Below are 23,239 nucleotides of genomic sequence, written 5' to 3'. Positions count from 1 at the left end.
CAGAGCTGCCCTGAGCCCCACCTCTGAAGCGGGCACTCCATCCACATGCTCTGAGGAAGAGAGGTGTAGAAAACAGGAGGCCTCCACTTGGAAGGACAGAGGAGGGACGCCACCAAGGAAATCCTCAGCACAAAACAAAGACCGGAGAACCACAGCCAGGCAGGAGGAGGCAGGGCTGAAGTGGGGGAGGCCCACAGCTGGAAACAAGCGGCTCTTGGCCATAAAGCCTGGCGTGCAGACAGGAGCCCAGGAAGGTCCCCTGGATAACCCACCACCGGGCTCCCCTTTGGTTCTGCAAATACAGGTGACTGTAAGGGCGTGAGACCCCCAGCCTGCACACTGCCCACTGACACAGCACATAAGCACATACTCCACCCACTTGCCCCCACCACACCCCTGCCACGGGTATATTCACACCCACTCCAGAGAGGAGGGAATGAAGCTCACTTATCCTCACTCCTTGGCCTGTAATCGGTAGAGATGTGAGGGGCCCTGACGACGATTAACATCCCAGCCTGCCCCCACCTCGCTTAAGTAATTACACACCGGGTCAGGTCTGCAGGCCCTCCCTGTAGGTACCGAGTCTGCAGTCAGGGGAATGAAGGTGGGGCATCTTGAAGGAGCGAAGGGCTGTCTGCATCTGTGAACTCATGAAATCCCAGGACTCCCTGTTTCCTTGGAAAACAGTTTCTAGACTTGTCACCTATAAATTGCCTGAATCTTTCTTTTTTTTTAGAAGGTTTCCCCTACTTCACTAATTGCTTTCGCTGCCTTTTGCTCCATAAATTTAATTAACCTGCTATGTGACCTTGGGTTAGGCAAGCCACCACCCCTCTTCAAACTCAGTTTCCTTCTCCGTAAATGAGAGTGGGAATCTCTCAGAGCCCTGACAGCTCAACCATTCTGTGACCGGGCTTGGGCTAAGCACGTGACCTTAACGTTCCTGGCTGCTGTGGCCTGGAGCTTCTCGGGGCGCCTGGACCATCTTGCTCTGAACTGCACCTGGCCCTGAGTCAGTGGTGCGAGCTCTCAGGCCCTGCATTATTCTTGATGAAAAGACAGGATGGCCTAACTTTGGCAAAGTCCCCTCTGTCCCTGAAGGACCCCCAAAGCTCAAATTTGCCTCTAACATTTCAGCGGCGCTGCCAGTCCCTGGGTGTAGGAGAAACTCCAGATCAGGGGCTGGATCAAGAGCATAAGCGTGAGGCTGAAATTGTAATAATAATAACTGACATTTATATCACGCCTTTCATCCCCAAATCCCAAATTAATTAACTTTTTACGAGACATTTTTAAACTAGTGCCATTTAATAAAATTCTATTAGGAGAAGTCTTTTTTTTTTCCCCCAGCCCTATATTTTTATTAACAGCCACCAAAAATATAATTTACAGCCAACCTAAAGCCAGTCAAGAGAGAGACAGAGAGTGGCTGATTCTGCCGGTAAGAAAGCAGGGGATCTAGTACAGGCCACAGGGCTGACCCCCTGACCTCACTGTTAGGGGTCTAGGTCCTCTGGGGGAGGTGGGGGATGGTGACTCTATAAGACTCAATCTCAGCCTGTACCATTCATCTCATATTTATTGATCATCTATATTCTGCAGCCATTCTAGGAGCTGCTGTGCATAAATCAAGCAAACAAAGCACTCTGATCCGTGCATTCTTGGGGCACACTACCTGATAAGGTAGAGAATCGTGAAACAGTATCTCACTGGTAACCAGGTAATTATAATTGTGCTAGGTGCTAAGGAGAGCGACCCTGCTCCTCTCTCCCGCTCCTGACAGCATCCAGCAGGGAAACACAACCTAGCCTGGAGTTGTGAGCCTGGGGGTCAGGAAAGACCTCCCTGAACAACGGATATTTAACTGAAAAAGTAGCTTGGTGTGAGCTAGGCAAAATGAGGGGGAGGAGGAAGGTAGAGGGAGGGAGCACAATCCAGGCAATGGGAACAGGATGTGTGAGCGCTCACAGGCTGGAGGGTGTGTGGCATGTCTGAGGAAGGAAAAGAAGGCCAGTCTGGTGGGGTGGAGGGAAGCAGGGAGGGTGCGAGGTGGGATTGGAGAGATGGTAAGGCCGGTGCAACCCATCCCCAGGAGAATGGAGCGCTGAGCAAGGCTCCAGCAGAGGAGATACATGATCAAATGTGTCCTTTTAAATAATTGGGTCACAGCTGACCTGTATATCTTTTGTCTGTACAATATCACCTTCTCACGTGCACCTGTTATATATTTACACTGTCCAATACGCTTGCCACCAGCCACATAGGACTGCTGAGCATATGAGAGGTGGCTAATCCAAAGTGAGATACGCTGTGCGTGGACAATACACACCGATTTTTTAACACTTCATGCGAAATTTTTTTAAAGAAGTATGAGGGATTAACAGGAATTTTTATACATGTCGAAATGATAACACACTGGAAATTCCAGGTTTGATAACACATTAATTTCCCCTGTTTGTTTTTCCTTTTTTTTTTTTTTTTTAATGTTGCTACTAGAAAATTTAAGGTTACATAGGTAGCTTACATTCTACTTCTGTTGGACATCTCTGGGTTACGTATTTAAGAACAAAGGATTTTTAAAAATATTTTATTTATTTATTCATGAGAAGCACAGAGAGAGAGAGAGAGAGAGAGAGAGAGAGAGAGAGAGAGGGGCAGAGACACAGACAGAGGGAGAGAAGCAGGCTCCATGCAGGGAACCCGACATGGAACTCGATCCCAGGATCCTGGGGTCACACCCTGGGCTGAAGGCGGCACTAAACCGCTGAGCCACCTGGGCTACCAAGAACAAAGGATTTAAAATAAAATATTTATTCCTCTACTTCGGAGGGAAGATAAGCATTCACAACCACTGTAGCCAGGTTAAGCCCAAGAGCGTATTTCTCTGGTTCTCGGCTCCATTCTCCAACAAACCAGAAGAGGAGGGTGGAAAGGGTAGGATTTCCATATGGGATCGGAACTGTGTAGGGTAGGAGCAGGGGCAAGAGGAGGCCAAAGTTCTAAGAAGCAAAACAGCCCCAACTATCAACGTCACATTCCCCCAAACATGTTGGGGGATCCAAACATCCCCCATCCCTTATCCAAGTTAAGGGAGCGGGGGAGAGGAAGAAAACCTAAAAACCCCAAATTCTTTTGACTCCCACTCCCTGTGTCATAATAAAGTGAGGTCAGGGGAAGATCAAGGTTCTCCAGAGTCACCTGGACTCTGGAGAATTCAGGGCCCACCTCCCTTTCTCAACACTGGCAATGGATGGGACAGTCAAGGTCAGGTCAGGGGGGCCTACTAGGTCCCTCTTTATCCTCTAAACAGGTTTCACAAACTAGTGGCCTTGGAATGGCTTTTTGGGAGGGGTTTCACAGCATTTAAAAAGTTTTTTTCAATTAGTTGTCATAATTTGAAATTTAGAAAATTTTACATAAAACTCCTCTGGAAACGGAAAAAAAAAAATCAGACGATCTGGCTACGCTGGGCCTATGTTCAGATATGGCCACAACCAGTTGTAGCTGAGTGGCAATAGTTCCCGAGAGACGGAATACAGGGGCTCCCAGTCCTGCTGCACGTAGTGCCACACCCTGACCAGATGCACCTGCATTCTCGCCCTAATTGAGCTGCTAAGCATATCACACACATGCTTTGGAACCTTCGTACGTGCAGTAACTGGTGTCCAGAACACCCTTCCCTCTCACAGCCATGGTTAGTTAGGTCCTTAACCGCCACTGTTCTTCTGGCCTCAGGCTCTCCTGAACCTTCTCGTTCTCCCAGGATGGGTGCAGAGTCTGCACTTACCATACACTACTCAATAATTCGTGCCTATCCTGCTTCCTCCACTGGACACCAAGCCATTTGAGAGCAAGGATCATATACCACTTTGCTCTCCTGTCCCATCGGCACCAGGCAGGAAAGATGCTCAAGAATGTTTGCTTGGCGAACTGTGCCAAGAGAAGAGAAAACATGTTGGAAATCACACCCTCCCCTTGTCTCCTCCCCAGCCGAATGTCTTCCTGTGAGGTTTCCAAATACGGCTGGGACAGTCATCAAACCTGGTGAAACCGACCTAGAACACCACTCTAAATAAATTACACTTTCACCAATTACCTTAGAGGCCAAAAAAGTCATTAGAAGTTGAAAATTATATGGAATTTAGAGTGACTTTGAACCCATGTAACCACCCTAAATAGCTCTTTCTGTTGAGCAAACAAGAATTTCTTGATTGCCCTTTTTGAAGTTGCCAGAGCCCTGTCTTGTTGCTATTAAAATGAAGTTTCACAATGGTCCTAAACCAGTTCTTCCCGTTTTCTTGAAAGAACAGACTGTCATTCAGCCACAAATAAAATCTTTTATAAAACAGCAAATGCAAGGGGACGTGCCCAGTGAGGTGAGAAGCAATCATTTTTCCACATCAGAAAAACGGAGCACTGATTCACCAGCCACCCTGGGAGCCTTTCCCGAGCAACTACTGTGTGCGAGACCTAGGGATACACAGGTGAGTACAGTCAGAGGAGACTTCAGAGGGCATGGAGATCATGCCCAAGGACATCTAACTCTTCAGGTACTCCACCAACACAAACACAGGTGGGCAAGTGTGCAGTCCATTCTCTTCTTTAGCAAATGAAAGGCTTTTGGAGCCCCTGGATCCTGTCATCAACTAAGTGACGTCAATCAGGAAGACAAAATACAACAGAAAAGAGAAGAGAATTAAGATTCAGGAATGAGAAGTGACCTCCCAAGCCATTCCTCTGTGTGAAATTTAAAAGGGGGAGGGGGCACCTGGGTGGCTCAGTGTTCGAGCATCTGCCTTTGGTTCAGAGTGTGATCCCGGGGTCCTCGGATCAAATCCTGCATCAGGCCCCCCAAAGGGAGCCTGCTTCTTCCTCTGCCTGTGTGTCTCTGCTCCTCTCTCTCTCTCATGAATAAATAAAATCATAAATAAATAAATAAATAAATAAATAAATAAGTAAACAAATAAATAAATAAATGTAAAAGGGGGAGGAACACCTGTACCTAAAAACTTCTCAATCCCCATCATCTTGAGTAGGGAGAATGAGATTAAGAGAAGGTCCTATCTTGTCTCTCTTCGTCCACTCAAGAGCCCACTCCTTCCTCATCTCTGTTCCTCCAAGGGTTATGGAAAGAGAAGCTCCCATTGCCGACTACTTACTCCAAGCCAGACACTGTGGTATGTGTTCTCCTAGCTGCCTACTTCATCTCCCAGACACCCCACGTGGTAGGAGCCGTTCTCATCTGCCTCTTCCAGATGGCTTGGAGAAGGTCGACCAGCCATCCAGCTGCACGCGCATCCCAAGCAATCTGGTCTCTGTGGCCTCAGTGGACCCCCAAACACTGACCCGATATTCACTCATCTCTCTGGAGCCAAGAACAGAACAGAAAAAAGGCTAGAGTTTTCAGAGCACAAGATCTGAGTGCTGAGGAGGAGAAATGAAACAAGACACCTTAGATGCACCCGGATCACAATTTCCCAGCTACAAGAAACAAAGGGGAACCCTAAATGCTTCCACAAAGGGGAAAAGCACGGATAGAGCAACGAGGCGGTCTAGCCATTACACTGCTCATCTGCAAGGGCCAGAAAAATGCAGAAGCTACAAGGCTCTCAGAAAAAAGGCTCTGGACCTAGAACCCAACTGCAAACTAACCCATCATTCAGGTGTGAGGAACAGCAAGGACCTCGTCCGAGATGCAAACATTCTGTGCCACCCCATCACCTTTCCTGGAAAACATTACGGAAAATGAATCCAAAAAAGACGACCTCAGAATTTAAAAAGGAAGAGAAAGAAACAAAACAGAGACACAGAGCTATGAAGCTCAGCCGGCTCTTATGAAATACCCAAAAATACAATGTGTATTTTCTTAAGCTGCAAATAAAATTCCATATCATATCAACCAAGAACAGCTTATGGAGAGAGGATAAGGAACATGTAAGTGCATTTAAGGGCCAAATATTTGGGGAAGGAGGGGTAAGAATGGGGGCGGGGGAGGGGTTCGACGGTAATTACAGATACTAATTAATTCCTGCCCAAGCTTAAATGTTTGTTAAAAACTTGAGCATAAGAAATGAGAAATAAGGTCATGACTTCTAAATCAAAGGGGGGGGGGGCAAGCAGCCAAAATAGGGATTAAAAAATAGAAATAAGGAAAAGGAGTAACTAAAGAAAACTCTGGCAATCCAACAATAAGAAGGAAAAAACATGATGGAAAACCAAAAGCAAAATAAGGTGGCAGAAAGAAGTTGAAACTTTGGGGCTCCGGGGTGGCTCAGTCAGTTAAGTGTCTCCCTTCAGCTCCAGTCATAATCTCAAGGCCCTGGGTTCAAGTCCCACACAGGGCTTCCTGCTCAGCAGAAAGTCTGCTTCTCCTTCTCCCTCTGCTCCTCCCCACTGCTTGTGCTCTCTCTCAAATAAATAAAAGAAGCTGAAACTTAAACAGGCAATCACAATAAATACAGGTGGTATATAAATCCCCCCTATTAAAAACCAGGGTATCACAAATGGGGGGGGGGACCGGGGGGACAGGATGTAGGGTAGGCCAGGGGCTGAAACAGAAAGACCCAGAAAGGCTAAAAACAGAAGAGAAGAAGATGTAAGACGTTACCAATGAGGAAGGAGGGCATTGGACACACAGGAGCTCTTTGTATTGATCTATAACTCTGCTCCTCATGAAGTATTAAATTGTTTCAAAACGAAGTTTTTTTTCCTTTTTTAAAAAGATTTTATTTATTTATTTGAAAGAGGGGAGGAGCAGAGAGAGAGGGAAAGAGAGACGCTCAAGTGGACTTCACACTGAGCACAGAGCCTGACACAGGGCTCGATCCCAAGACCCTGAGACTATGACCTGAGCTTAACCAACTAAGCCACCCAGCTGGCCCTGAAAAGAGAAACATTTTCAAAAAACAAGGGATTCACAAAATGACACCAGGCATATGTCAATAAAAAGCAGAAATGGCAGGGTGCCTGTGAGACTCAGTAAAGTGTCTGCTGTAGGCTCAGGTCATGATCTCAGAGTCCTGGGATTGAGCCCTGCACCAGGCTTCCGGCTCAGAGAGTCCGCTTCTCCCTCTGTCTGCCCCTCCCCACAAGTCATGCACGCACTCTCTCAAATAGATACAATCTTAAAAAAAAAAAAAAAAAAAAGGCAGAAATGGCAACAGACTCCAAGAAAAGAAAAGAAAAGAAAGAAAAGAAAAGAAAAGAAAAGAAAAGAAAAGAAAAGAAAAGAGAAAGAATTACAAAGGACACAAAGGTTCTAATGGATATAAAATTCAACCAGCAAAAGGATTTGCAGTAATGACCTAACACATAGCCATAAAATACACAGAGTAAAAACTGCTTAAAATACAAAGAAAAATGGAAAAAACAATTGGTTATAACAGGAGATTGCAGCATACTTCCCCAAAATGGACAGCTCATGAGGATTAAAAAAAAGGGGGGGGGCAACAAAGGACTTAAAAAACACAATCAGCCAATTTGATACATTTTTATATGTAGTTATAAGATAATGCACATCTTTTCAAAAATCCATGGAACAACTATAAACTGATCACGTGGTTGGCCACAAAGAAAACCTCAATAATTTTTTTAAATTAGAAATTACACAGGCCATATTCTCTGACCACGAAGCAATAAAACTAAAAATTAAACAGAAAGAGCCACAAAAAGTTTAACCACTTGGAAATGTAACCCAAAGGTTATTTAGAGTAGTATTTTTTTTTAAGAAATTAAAACAAACTGCAGACTGTTTAAAAAATGAACAATGAGAGCACTATATAGCAAAACCCATGGGATCCTTCCAAAGCAGTCACTCAAAAAAGAAAGGAAGAAAAAAAAACCAAAATAAACCAAAAGTAGATGAGCAAAAATAATTAGAAGCTAAAGAAATAGAAAACAAAAGACCAGATAATAAAAGCAAGAGCAAGTCCTTTGAAAATACCAATAAAATAGCTAACCCTACTCCTCCACACCCAAGCGTCCAGCCAAGAAAATTAAAAATAAATTTAAAGTATAAAGAAATAAGAATAGTGTAACTACAGAATCAGGAGATCGGGACAGAGGGAAGAAGGGAGAAAGGAATACTTTATATATTTTAAATTTTATGTTTATTCTTAATGAATACAGATCAGTTTCTAAATAATAAAAATTACTCAAAATTGACTCAAGAGGAAATAGAAAACTTGAACAGATCAATAATCAGAGAAAGAAATTTGAATTATAAAGGTACTGGGAATATTCAAAGAATTTTACTGACAAACTATACCAAATCCTCAATAAAGAGATTACATCTATGTTTTCTAAATTGTTGGGGGGAAGGGAGCATTTCAATGCTTGCTACAGAACCAACATATTGTCCTATTAAAACTGGGTATTAATTTAAAAGATAGAAAACTGTGGATAAATCGTACATAAAAAAGATAGATGCAAAATTCCTACATAAATGTTAACATAAGAGATGGCACTAAATTACAAAAGTAATCAACTCTAAAAATAAACCTCAACCTACATCTTCTGGGCAGTGTCAGATAAAAGAAAAAACTAATATAATTCACTACAAATTTTTTAAAGCCTCTGTAAAAGGTTCTCTCTCAAAACCCCTCCTCAATCTTAACATAATGCTAGAGCTATCCCAATTCAAGTTAGAATGATCAAGAATGCTCAATTCACTCTATATCACTCAAAATTACTCTGGAGATCCTAGTCAATGTAGAAAAAAGAAACAAGTAGAATTCCTGGAAAGGAAGAGACAAACCTGCTATTCTTGCAGATATGATGGTCTACATAAAAAAATCCAAGAGGATCAACTGAAAAACTATTAAAACAAGAGAGAACTGAGCCAAGTAACCAGATATAGGATAAATATTCACATCAATGGCTTTCCTATACACCAAAAATAATCAGGAAATATAATGGAAGGAAGAATCCCATTCCCGTGAGCAACACAAGTCGTAAAACACCAAGAAGCAAACCTATTATAGTTTGAAGGTCTAGTAACTGCAACAGCCGGGGAAATGGCACAGAATTAAGTAAACTGGTCAATTTAAAACAGTAAGGCGTCCAGAGGCAGACCCAACGTATATCTGAGAATTCGGAAAATTGTAAATGTGTCATTTTGCATCAGCGGGAAAAGCACAGACCATTCTATAAGTAACAGCGCCTTGTGATCTGATGCACTGAGAGGGCCAGAGCATCAATTCTGCGTATTCCTGAAAAATATACTTAACCTGAACACAGTAATAAGGAAACATCAGACAGACCCAAACTGAGGGTCATTCTATAAAATAACTGGTCTACACTCAAAAAAAAAGGGAAAAAAAGTCAAGGTCATAAAAGACAAAGACTGAAGAACTAATTCAGATGCTAAAAAGAAAGAACAAGTGAATGCAGCCAGTGATACTGGATTTTCTCTTATAAAGAATGTTATTGGGACAGATGATGAATCAGGAATAAGGTTTGTAGATGTGCTAATAGTATTCATCAGTGTGAAGATCCTGATTCTGACCACTGCACCATGGTTATATAAATGAATGTCCTTATTTTTAGGAAATACATTCAGAAGTATTTAGGAGTAAAGGAATTGCATACCTGCGATTTTGTCTCAAATGGTTTAGGAAAGGAATTACACAGAAAGTGAGGTCTCTCTATACAACTAAGAAGAGTGTTGCTGGGGGCAGGAAAAGAGAAAGGGAATGTGGAAAATGTTATCATGTGGGGATCAGGGTGAAAGTGATATAGGAATTCTTTGTACTATTCTTACAACTTTTCTGTAAACCTGCAATTATGTCAAAATAAGTTTTTAAAAAGGAAAATGTGAGTTCCAAGATCCCTTGGGACAGTTGTGGTTTCATCCACATACAGCGTTATTAGAAAACATGTCTTCGAATCATAAACACCAAATTCTGGACTGCTGCTACCTTTGGAGAGGGAGGACACTGAGCCTGAGGCAGGGGGTTTCAACTCACTGTAAAGTTTTATTAAGTAAAATCAGATGTGGCAAAAAGGAATAAATAAAATTTGTAAATAAGAGTCAGACACCTGGAAAAATACACAAAAACAAATGCCAGATGGATTAAATGGCTACGGAGGAAAGAAAAACACTGAAAAAATACTAAATAAATACGAAAGAATTTTTTTAAATAATATTAGAATGGAGAGGTATTTCGAAACATCTTCAGAAAACAGAAAGTAAAACAATGACAAAAAATAATATTTACCAATATGCCAGGTTCTGTTCCAAATATTTTATGCACATATCATCTCAAGTGATCCTTAAAACAACCCAGTGATATAGGTTCTATTATTCCTAGTACATAGGTGATGTTAGCAAGAACCTTTGGTCCCAGACCCAAGGACGAGTCTTGGGTCCCAGACTCCAAGTTCTGCACCAATCCCATCCTTCTTTGCTGCTCACAGCAGAAAGTCCCCTGCTCTTTGAAATTTCCCCAGAGTAAACTGAGAAAATAATCCAGAAGCAGCCAGATTCTGGAAGGTTCTAGAAGATTCCCATTTGCTCTTTCAATAAAGACTACTCATTAAAAAAAAAAAAAATCTCTTTTTTTTTGTGACACCATCATAGACATCTCATTATTTTGTTTATTTCTCACACCATCATGAAGTAGGTTTCTCTCTCTTTTTTTTAAGATTTTATTTATTTATTCACGAGAGACCCAGAGAGAGAGAGAGAAGCAGAGACAAAGGCAGAGGGAGAAGCAGGCTCCATGCAGGGAGCCTGATGTGGGATTTGATCCCAGGACTCCAGGATTACACCCGGGGCCAAAGGCAGGCGCTAAACCACTGAGCCACCCAGGGATCCCCTGAAGTAGCTTTCTCCATACCTATTTTCAAGCTGAGATAACAGAAGCTTAGATCCCAGGAGTGAGTTACTCAAGGCACCAGTTAGGCCAGGCAGAGCTGGGATTTGAACCCAGAGCCTGCATCATCTTTTCTATTGCCTACTCAATGGGCCAGGCTCTCCGAGAAGGTTCCTCTGGAGAACAAGAAAGGTCCCGCTCTGTGATTTCAAGGCAACACCCTCCTCCCCTGGGATGTTGGAAAGACCAGGCCCAATCTATTTTGGCTGCAGCTGATGGGCCTCCAGGTAACAGCATGCACAGATCTGCAAGTAAGCACCAATGTGACCCACTAAGCAAACATTTGTTGAGCAGCTATGATGTGCCAGGACCTGGGGACACCGTGGGGAATAGGAGAAACTTTGCCCCATCCTCAAAGAGCTTACAGTCCAGAGAATGAATATCCTGCCCTCACTGGTAAGGATGAAACCAATTAAGACTGACCAGGGGAGGGATGGGGGTGGGGGGGAGAGACATGCTTGGGTGGCTCAGTGGTTGAGCATCTGCCTTTGGCTCAGGTCAGGATCCCAGGGTCCTGGGATCAAGTCCCATGTCAGGATCCCTGCATGGCACCTGCTTCTCCCTCTGCCTGTGTCTCTGCTTCTCTCTCTTTCTCTCTGTGTCTCTCATGAATAAATAAATAAAATCTTAAAAAAAAAAAAAAAACTGGGGACAGGGGGAGAAGGGGCTTCACAGAGGCCCTCACGTCCCTTCTTTTCTCAGAAGCACGAGAGGCCCAGAAAAAACTGTTTTGTTCAAAGGTCACACAGCTAGGGAGTAGAGCTCAAATTCAAGGTTTCCAACGCCAGTCCTGGGGCAGTGCTCCTTCTCTGGGGTGAAAGAACACAGACGTGCTCAGGGCCCAGCAGTGGGTGTTTCCAGGGCCGGGGAGAGAGCACGCAGTGCCTCTGTCCCTGTGAATAATTCTCATCCCAACGCGGCCTCATAGGAAGCTGGCTGCAGCCTCAAGGGAACCTGGCCAGAGGGCACTGGCTGCGGCCTCTCCTGGACCTGCCCCTTGCCTGGGGGGCTCCCACCTGAGCTCCTAAGTTGGCACACTCGACCTTGGCTGGCCACAGGGATGGATGTGGCTCCATTAGCAAACCTCGCGCAGTTGGCCATAGTGTGGTCTGGGGGGAAGGGTCCATCTGCTTCCACGGGGGCAGTAGCCTGAAAGGTCAGAGCAGCCACGAGTCTCTCCACCCCTAGGCCTGAGCCACAAAGCAGCCTCCCAGCAGCCAGGGGAGCTGGCCACAGCCCCACACCGGCCACAGGGCCTCCGGCGGGGCCACCCGCACTCCGTCATCCCTGGCCAGCCACCAGCCTGGCGGCCATTCGTGAATCATCAGGGCCTGGGTCTAGGGCCGACCGGGCCTGCACCTGGGGAGGGGCCTGCACCTGGGGAGGGCCCGGCCAGCCGCGGGAGCCCCGTTCTCCGTCCCGGGCTGCCACGGCTCCTCCCCAAGCTTATAAAGCATAAAGGGCTGTACAAGTAGCACAGCCGGTAGGCCCCGGCCTCCCCCGCTCCCGCCAGCACCAGCAGGTCTTCACGCCCAAGGGCTCCCCGGCTCCTCACGTCTGCCCGGAGCCCGGAGCACACACGCACGCACAGCTCAGGCGTGAACGTGACCCGGCCCGTATCCCGATCCCCTCTTCGCTCTGTGCCCAGACGGCGCTTACCCAGCAGGTCAGAAGGCACGTGACCAAAAGGAGGTGTCCCCCTCCGAGGGCCCCTGGGAGGCTGAGCCATCCTGGCCATCCCAGCTGGGGGACGCCTCCGCAAACCCCCTTCCCCCGTAAGGATGGTCCTGCTCGGCGAGAGGCTGCCAGGCTCTGGGTCCTCCGCACGCCGCCCACTGAGCCCGCTGAGCCCGCTGAGCCCGCGGGCGGGAGGCTGGGCCCCTGCTGTGCTCGCCGGGGGAGCCTGGGGTGCGCTTCCTGGGCCCGCGGGCGCTCCCCGCCACCTCCGGAGCAGGCTGAAGCACGAGGCCCAGGTGGCCTCCCCCGCGGACGCCGCACGCTCAAGAGGCCAGCCTCCGGCTCGCTGGCCTCCCCCCACCGGGAAGCCTGGTCTTCGCTTTCGAGGCAACAGCAACGGCTCCTGGGACTCTGGCCACTCGGTCCCTTAATCTCCTTTCCACCCGTGGCCTTCCTGCCTCCTCCCCACCACCAGGTCCCCCACCCAGTCCCCCATCACACCTGCACCCTGCCCTCGCCAATGACACACCACCCCCACCCACCTCGACCTTGAGCACCCATCCCCGGCGCCCCAGCACCTTCCACCGTGCCTGCCCCAGGCTCCCACCCGGCACCCGAGCCCCCTCCCCTCCCACCGCCCCCCACTGCTATCCTAGCCCAGCTAAGACCAGACCCATCCCCATCACCCCCCACCTTGGTGGCAGCTGTCAACTCCCCAGCTCCATCACCCTTTTACTAAAACCCTGGCAAAACCTCAAGTCAACTCCTTGCCCACCTCGTGCCAGAGGAACGTACGCAGCCGCGCGGATGGTCTCACTTTAAATTTATGACCACAAACCTCAAGTGGGTCCTTAGGACAGCCTAACCATTTCCCTCCTCGACTCTCCCTCCTAGATGAGTATTTGAGACTTTCCCCTTTCTCCTCAAACCTCAAACAACCTGCTCCCGGCTGACAGCTACTTTCCCTGAGAAAAGAAGAGCGAACAGAAGAAAGGAACTTACCCCCCCACACACACACATGCAGACACCAAATCCAACAGGCTACCCGGCCGGATGGAGGAGTCCTCCTCCTGCAGGTCACACTGCCCGGTGCCCCCTCGACCCGAGCCAATGCCCCACTAGGGTACCAGGCGCCACCCCCCCCAGCTGAGGTCACCACTCCGGCAAACCCCCCTCTCCCCTACACAACATCACTCCCCTCCTCCGCTGGGTCCTTCCCACGGCAACACCACCAGCACCAGGGCCAGGGCCTCGTCCACACCTGTCCACACAGGAGGTCCCCTCCCGGCTCCCATCCTCCTGATTCCACTCCGCTCCAGGTGGCCACCTCTGTCCCCCAACAGTACAGATGTCACTCTCCCCAAGGTCATCAGCCACCCACTCTCTTGTTGCCAAACCCACAGACAACCCTCCAATCTCACCTCGGCCTCGGCCAGCATGCTTGACCTCTCCTTCCTTCCTGAAGCTCCCTCTTCCTGGCTTTGAGGACTCCTCACCTCCTGGTTCCCTCCCACCTCAGCCCTATCTCCTGGCTGGGTCTCTGGTCTCTTCCTGAGCCAGAGGCTCACACTGGGACCCCTCCGGACCCACACGCACCATCCTAGGTGACCGGAGCAAGGCCCAGAGCTGAATGCCATCTATAAAGCCACTGCCTTCACATGTTCAAGCCTGGCCACGGCTGGCCTCTGATATCCAACTTCCTACTTATCTCAGGGGCATCTTGCACTTGGCATGTGTAAAGGTTCCCATTTCCCATCCACCCCACCAGCACCCACTCCTCCCTGAGCCTCCACCCATCCGGCAAAGGTACCACGGATCACCAGGGCTCCAGCTGCATCTGGGCCGCTGTAGCCCGGACTCATCCCGCCTTCCCTCAACTCTCCATCCAACTCCGGCGTAGGTCCCCCTTGGCTGTGATGCTGAGGCTCACCTCACATCTGATCCCTCCTCTCCATCTCTCCTTCCCCTTCCGGGCGCTCTCCTCCCAGCCAGCATCACCTCTCCTCTTCTCTGGACTGCCCCAACCAGCTCTTTGATTTTTCTCCTTATACCAGCCAGGATCCTTTTAAAATGTCAATCAGTTCCTGTCAATATCCCTGCTCAAAACCTTCTAAAACCCACCCTCTTTACGGCACCCTCCAAGACCCCCCAGGATCTGACTCTGCCTCTTCTCACTTTGCACCTTACTCCATCCAGCCACCACGACCTTTTACTATGCCCCCAACACACCAAGTCCATTCCTACCTACCTCAGGGCCTTTGCTCTCACTGTTCCCTCTGCCTAAAATGCCTTTCCCGGGCACCTGGGTGGCTCAGGCGGTTAAGCACCTGCCTTCGACTCAGGTCATGATTTAGGGCCCTGGGGCTCTCTGCTCAGCAGGGAGCCTGCTTCTCTCTCTGCCTCTCCCCCCCCAACCCCATTCATGCATGCACACTCTCGTTCAAATAAATAAAGAAAATAGTTTTTAAAAATTAAATTAACTACATGCCTTTCCCTTTCCCCACCATGCAGAAGATGGTTTCCTCATTTTATTCAAGCCTCTGTTTGCCAGTGGCCCTTCCTGACTCCCAATCTCAAAAAGCCCTCCACCCCATTCCCTGCATTTTACCACTATATCCCAACCGTGTTTCCTTTCTCTTCACGGCACTTGACATTACCTAAATTCCATCACTTATCTAGTTGCTCAGTCTCTGTGAAGGCAGGGGCCTTGTCTTACTCACTACTATATTCCCAATGCCCACAACAGTTCCTGGCCCAAAGGAGGCAATCTATAAATATGTGTTGAAGAAATGAATCCACAAATGAACGAATCAATCACTACACTAACTAGCTTTCCATCTGCTAGAGAGCAGAAAACAGCATGGTCCAATAGAAATGTCATGTGGATCCTGTACATGACTTTAAATCTTCTAGTAGCCTCATTTTAAAAAGTGAATTTAATTTTACTAATATATTTTTTATTTACACGACATATCCAAAAGGTTGTTTCAACATATAAACATTGAAAGAGGAGTGCCTGGGCAGCTCAGGCAGTTGAGCATCTGCCTTCAGCTCAGGTTGTCAACCCGGGGTCCTGGGATCAAGGCCCTCATCCGACTCCCTGCTCAGTGGGGAGCCTGCTTCTCCCTCTCCCTCTGCCTGCTGCTCCACCTGCTTGTGCTCACTCGCACACTCTCTCTCACAAATAAATTTTTTAAATCTTTAAAAATAAATAAATACATACCGAAAGAATGACTAATGACATATTTTACTCCTTCCTACCAAGTCTTTGATATCTGGTGTGTATTTTACTCTTACAGTATGTCTCCATTTGGACTAGCCACGGTTCAAGGGCTCAACAGCCACATGTGGCGAGTGGCTATTGTACCAGCCAGCACAGATCTAAAACATGAATCTGATCAGGCCGCTCCTGAACCCGAAACTCTGCCCTGACACCTCACCGCTCTCAGGATACAGTCCCAACTCTTCCACTAGGCATGAAAAGCCTCCAATGACCCGCCCGCTGAGCTCTCAACAACCCCCTGTACTGAGAACACCCTCAGATCTCTGGAAGTGCCAACTGCTCACTCGCTTCTGAGCCTTCTGCCTCAAAGGCTCCCTTCCTATTCATCTGAAGACCTCCTACACAACCTTCAACACCCCTTCAGCCAGCACGCCTTCACGGATACCCTAAGCTTAGGAGCAGCACCCTCCTCTATGCTCCACAAACTGTGCATCCTCAAGCGCAGGGACCATCTTGGTCATCTGAGCTGAGCACAGATGCTCTGTAATTACTTGCTGAATTAATGACCAAAGAAAGTTCCCTTCCCTTCCCATCAGGTCATAACCCATCCCCACTTCTTGCACTCGCTCTGTCTCCCTGCCCTTACTTACCAAACAAAATCAGAGCCTGTCTGATCCCAACTGTTCTGCTCAGTCCTGTTCCCAACTCTGTTCCCAACTCTGCAACCTTCCTTCTTCCTTCTAAATCCAATCATTTCCTTGAATTTCATCCTAAGAGAGCAAAATTCCATACCTCCCCCCAGGATTCTGATTTGGGGGGAAATGACGAACACGCATTTTTATGTAAAATATATGCATGTGCTTATCTGGCTTTTCCTTCCCTTCCCCACCCCTTAGAGGGCTACAATGCAGGCAAGGAAACTAATTTTATGTGAAAACTGATCTTGCCAGGTCATTACCAGTCCTGAACCCAGGGAGGCGGTAGTTCAGAGGCATGCCAGTCACCACTGCTGCCCAAAGGGGTGCCACCAATGTCACAAGAGAAGGACGACAGGTCTGAGCAAGGAAGGAAAGGCCTCAGAGCCTTCTCTGCTTGCCAACACTTTCTTGTCAAGCTTTGATGGGCAGAAATGCAGACATATTCCTGCACTCACTAACTCACTCGACAAACACTAATGAGCATTTCTTCTTCGCAGGCACAATGCCAGGTACTGGGAAACAGGATGAAAACTACACCTGAGTTTGTTTCCCTAAAATGGTAATAATTTCTTGTCCATTTAAGGACCAGTCTTCTCCTTTTGAATAGGAAAAGAGGAGAGAGAGGAGAGCAGAGGAGAGGATCCCCCTGAACCTACAGTCCACCACAAGATTCAGTGCATGTCCAAAATTAACAATTTTGAAGGAATCTGCAAATAGTAGAATTGGGATAATGATTTAAACTAACTGTAGTTCTAAATGTATAAAACCTTTTATGAGCAAGCAAAACATGCACAATGCTTTTCCTGTCCCTAAATAATTTAAGCAACATTCTATTTAAGAAAATAAACAGAAGATAACCCTGACATATATTTCGGTCCCCCCCCAACTTTGTTTTCCAAAAGGAGCCCAAGTTTTGGCTTCAGAACCAAAGGAAACAGATAACACTGGGTGTCCTGTGCAAACAACGCTGCATGAATGAAGACCCCTGGTTTTACCCACCCTGGGAGCATGCTGCTCTCCTCACAACACGTGGAAGCCCCGTAAGCCGGGCCTGGTATCAGAGGAAATGCTTTTTTTAAAACACACTCATCCTGGGAAGAAAAGTCCAAGATAAACACCCTCTGGGTCACTGGTTATTCATTTGCCCTCACATGACTGCCATTCCCACCATTCCTACGAGAAGGCCATTTTATTAGTTAACCGCATCAACAAAGACAAAGCTGGCATCTGGAAATACTCCCATAAAACACAAACTCATTACAGAATCATTCCCTCATGTCTGGTGAAGCATCAACTCAGGGTGGTGTAATTCTCTGAAGAACACAGAATGCTGGAAAAGCTTTCACCTGCACCCCCTCCCCACTGCACAGCTGGAAAAACTGAGGCCAGGGAGCACCGTTTTGACCTGAATGCTTTGACCTGAATGCAAGACACCTCTCTGTCTGTCCCCAGACAGAAGGGGACAGGTGGGAGGAAGGAGTACCACAAACCAGAGTGTGACCAGTCCAGCCGGGCCAGGCAGGGCCAAGGGAGAAGGGAGAAGGCAGCAACATGCATGAGAATATGCCCAGACTCTGGCTGCATGCCCACCGCCTAGAGAACGGGAAGGACGTCAAGGCCCCCCAGCATCATCAGGAAAGAAGAGACACCAAAACCCATCAGGTGAGGCCTTCCAGTTTCAGCCCTCACATGCAAAAGAGCACAGAAATCACCACTCCCACCCACATAACCAGGGAAGAGCTGAACAAACTGAAAAGCAACTCTTCTTTCATTGGAGAGCTGTGGTCTCAGAGCACACCACCTCTCTGAAACATGAACAAATGCAGAGAAAGAGAGATTACTGGGGACCAGGGCAGAGACAGTGGTGCTAATAAGCTAGTGATGGGTAGGAACGCTTACACTGTAACTGCCCAGGTGCTAGAAGCTTGGCATGGACTAGCCTGAGAATTAGACATCCCTGGGAACCCAGTCTTAGGGGACTTTGTGGGAAAATTCAGCAAGCTTGGGCTTCAGGATGGGGGGTGGGTAAGAGGGAGAAGGAAAAGGAACCAGTTTGAAATAGCACAGAGCTTTCTGATCTCCAGAACAAAATCCTGTCCTCAAGAACGAACACTTTACTATAGGCTTATCGGGCCTGGGGGAGAAATAACTGGACGCTGGCCCCTGAAGCCTTCCCTGTCTCACATAAAGGGGAAAAAAAAGGGGGAGAAGGCTCAGAAATGCTTCCCTAAGTCACATCCCAGGGACTCAGGCCCACTGAAAAACCCTGAGATATAATCATAAGCGCTCAGACCAATTCCCCTCCCTGGTAGCCTACCCTGATGCTGGAAGGACTAGAGCCTAACAACAGCTTTTTACAGCTGACAGTGGCCTGACATAGATTCTATTTAAGAAGGAGATACCAGGGAAACCCAAAGACAACAGGAGAATGGAGTGACCAGGCACGGAGGAAGGTGAAGCCCATCCCCTCCGCCCCCAACTCCAACACCTACTGGCATAGCTGCTTAATATATGTTAAATGTGGCCCGGTAACTTAACAGCCACAGAAACACGATGCTTCACAATAAAATCCTCACAGCCTCAGTTCCCTTACTGACCTCATGTCTGGCTTTCAACAAAAAATTACAAGGCATGTTAAAAGGCAAGAAAAAAAAAACCCACACAGTCTGGAAAGACGAAGCAAGCATCACAACCAGACACAGATTTTTGGGATATGACTTAAAATTAACTCTGATTAATCTATTAGGGGCCCTAATGGAAAAATCAGACAACATGCAAGAACAGATGTATAGCATATGCGAGAGATGGAAACTCTAAGGAAAGAAAAACAAAACTAAAATGCTAGAGGGCACCTGGGTGGCTCAGCAGCTGAACATCTGTCTTGGGCTTAGGTTGTGATCCCCAGGTCCTAGGATCAAGTCCCACATCGGGCTCCCTGCAGGGAGCCTGCTTCTCCCTCTACCTTTGTCTCTGTCTCTCTCTGTGTGTCTCTCATGAATAAATAATTAAAATCTTAAATATGAAACAAAAGAAATGAAGAATGCTCTTGATGGGCTCCACAGCAACTAACAGCTGTTAGCAGCCGGGTCAAAAGAATGACCCAGATATACAAAGAGATTGAAGAATGAGAGGATACAAACTTCTGGTTTCCACTTCAACATGCAAAGAGCATGGAGGTCATCACTCCCATCCTCACAACCAGAAACATGCTGGACAAACCGAAAATCAACAATCTGTGTTTGGTCCATCAGAGAACTGAGGTCATAGGGCCAACCGACCACTGCCCCCAAAACTGGGCAGACAGGTGAATGAGGAGAATGGCCATGAGCTGAAGGCACCATTGGAGACAGTCACTGGGAGGAAGACTTAGGACAATTGCTAGAGATGGAGCTTGAGTGAATAAAAGCCTCTGGGTGTCCAACTCTTTCTTCAGTTTTACCTCTGGGAGCTTCAGCAGGTTCTCAGAGTTTTACAATGGAAGAATTATCTCCCCCTGGTTCCAGTGGTCAGGGTGGGGGTGGGGGGACAGAAGTAGAAATTTTTAAATGCACCCCGAGTATTCTGTTCTATTCAACAAAGGCCGACCCACCCTCATGGGAAACTATTAACCAAAGTCTAAAATCAAAAGGGGAAAACAAAATCTGAGAAGTACTTATTAAGGTCACAGTACAAGGGCATAGGCCCACTAAACGACTCCTCAGCACTGATCATCAAATCTAAATTACTTCTCTGACACCAGCGACTACAGAAAATGCTAACATAGCCTAACTTCTAGCCAGAGAAACATAAAGCCTTGAATGAAAATGCTGATTACCTCAGTTCCTATTAGTAGATGTATCATCTCTGGCTTTCAAATTTCACTAGAAGGCAAGGTAAAAGGCAAACACCACACAGTCTGAAGAGACGCAGCAGCATCACAACCAGACTCCAGTATAACCAGATTTTGGAATTACCAAACCAGAAATTTAAAATAACTATAATATGCTAATGGAAAAGGTGGACAAGGTGCAAAAATCTGGGATCCCTGGGTGGCTCAGCGGTTTGGTGCCTGTCTTCCGCCCGGGGCATGATCCTGGAGTCCCGGGATCAAGTCCCACATCGGATTCCTTGGGTGGAGCCTGCTTCTCCCTCTATGTCTATGCTTCTCTCTCTCGAAGGCTCTCATGAATAAATAAAGTCCTAAAAAAAAAAAAAACCTTTAAAAAAAAAAGATGCAAAAATCTATGTGATGGTAATGTAAGCAGAGGGATGGAAATGCTACAGTTACAAAAGGTGTAAACAATTATAAAAAGTATAACACAGGGGATCCCTGGGTGGCGCAGCGGTTTGGCGCCTGCCTTTGGCCCAGGGCGCGGTCCTGGAGACCCGGGATCGAATCCCACATCGGGCTCCCGGTGCATGGAGCCTGCTTCTCCCTCTGCCTGTGTCTCTGCCTCTCTCTCTCTCTCTCTGTCTATCATGAATAAATAAACAAAAAAGTTAAAAAAAAAAAAAAGTATAACACATGCCTAATGGGAATACCAGAAAGAAGAGGGAGAAAAGAAAAAAGGAACAGAAGAAATATTTTAAGTAGTAATGGGTGAGAATTTTCCAAAATTCATGACAGGCACCAAACCACAGATCCAGGAAGCTCAGAGAGCACCAAATAGAATAACAGAAAGAAAGCTGTTATTTAAGCTGCAGAAAAACCAAAGGCAAAGAGGAAATCTTGAAAAATCCAGAGGGGGAAATAAACATTTGACCTACTGAAGAACAAGAAGGGGATCCCTGGGTGGCGCAGCGGTTTGGCGCCTGCCTTTGGCCCAGGGCGCGATCCTGGAGACCCGGGATCGAGTCCCACGTCGGGCTCCCGGTGCATGGAGCCTGCTTCTCCCTCTGCCTGTGTCTCTGCCTCTCTCTCTCTCTCTCTGTATGTGACTATCATAAATAAATAAAAAAAAAATTTAAAAAAAGAACAAGGATAAGAATTACATTAGATTTCTCTTCTAAAACCATGCAAGCAAAAAGAGAATGGAGTAAAATACTTGATGCATTTGAAGAAAAACACCCGAACTGGAAATCTATATCTAATCATAGTATCCTTCAAAAATGAAGGAGAAATAAATATGAGATTGGAGGGAACTGGCTACTGGTAGACCTGCCCTGCAAGAAATGTTAAAAGACCTTCAGAAAGAAGAATTATTTAGGTCAGAAATTCGACATATATATGGAAATGAACACCCCTGGGGATAGAACAAATAAAATAAAATGCAATACTCTACATTATTCTTAATTCACTTAATAGATAACAGCATATCCAAAATGATAGCAACAATATACTAGATGATGGAGCTTACAGGTAACAAAATGAACAACAGCAATGTTACAAGGAAGGAGAGGAAGCAATTGAAAATATTTCTGTTACAAGGTATCTGCGCTACCTGTGAAGCAGTAGAATGTTATCTGAAAGTGGATTAATTGTAAATGTATATTGCAAAGCCAAGGACAATCACTAAAAGAAAATTTTAAAGAATTGAGATGCTGGGGCACCTGGGTGGTTCAGTTGGTTAAGCAAGAAGAAATCATGATCTTGGGTTCTAGAATCAAGCCCCACATCAGGCTCTGTGCTCAGCAGGGAGTGTGCCTGAGATTCTCTCTCCTCCCTCATCCCTCCCCCTGCTCACATGCTCTCAGTTCTCTTTCTCTCTATATATAATAAATAAATAAATCTTAAAAAAAAAAAAAAGAATTGAGATGCTATGAAGGGCAGAAAATGGAATCATAAAATGCTCAATTAGGGATGCCTGGGTGGCTCAGAGGTTTGGCGTCTGCCTTCAGCCCAGGACATGATCCTGGAGACCCGGGATCCAGTCCCATGTCAGGCTCCCTGCATGGAGTCTGTTTCTCTCTCTCTGCTTCTCTCTCTGCTGTGTCTTTGCCTCTCTCTCTGTATCTCTCATTAATAAATAAATAAAATCTTTAAAAAATAATGCTCAATTAAAACCAGAGAAGGCAGGGAGAAAAGTGGCAGACAAAAAAAAAAAAAAAAAAAAAAAAGATGACAAATAGAAAACAGTTTCAAATATGATAGATACTAATACAACTATATCAATAATCATTTTAGAGGCGCCCGGGTGGCTCAGTCTGTTAAGCATCTTGCCTTCGGCTCAGGTCATGATCTCAGAATCCTGGGACAGAGCCACACATTGGGCTCCCTGCTCAGTGGGGAGTCTGCTTCTCCCTCTGCCCCTCTCCCAGCTCATTCTCTCTCTTCCTCAAATAAATAAACATCTTTTTTAAAAATCACTTTAAATGTGAATGATCTAAATATAACAATCAAAAGAAAGAGACTCTCAGAGTGGATTGAAGAAAAAGAGCAAGATCCCACTAAATATATATCGTTTACAAAAAAATCCACTTTAAATACAAAAACAGATATATTTAGATTAAAAGTAAACCTTTGGAGAAAGATATACGATGCTAATACCAAGTAAAAGAAATCTAGGATAACAATATTAACTTCAAAGTAGAAAGCAGAACAAGAAAAATTATCAGAGATAAAGAGTAGCATTACATAATGACAAAGGGGCCAATTCTCCAAGACATAACATCTTTTATGTGTATGCACCTAACAACACAGCATCAAAATAGGTGAGGCAAAAACTGATGGAACTGCAAGGAAAAATAGCCAAACCCACCATTAATATCCTCCTACCAGTAACTGACAGATCCAGCAAGCAGAAAATCAGTAAGGATATAGTTAAACTGAACAGCTCCATCAATCAACT

General features: G+C 46.3%; 1 protein-coding gene across 7 annotated transcripts in view; it reads right to left on the bottom strand.

Annotated features, from left to right (window-relative positions):
• The window catches only part of ZNF618 (zinc finger protein 618), a 184,162-nt gene that overhangs the window by 107,753 nt on the left and 53,170 nt on the right, over positions 1 to 23,239 (bottom strand). The window lies entirely within an intron of this gene.

Source organism: Canis lupus, chromosome 11, assembly GCF_003254725.2.
Source record: "Canis lupus dingo isolate Sandy chromosome 11, ASM325472v2, whole genome shotgun sequence".
NCBI lineage: Eukaryota > Metazoa > Chordata > Mammalia > Carnivora > Canidae > Canis > Canis lupus.
This window is presented reverse-complemented; position numbering and strand designations above follow the sequence as displayed.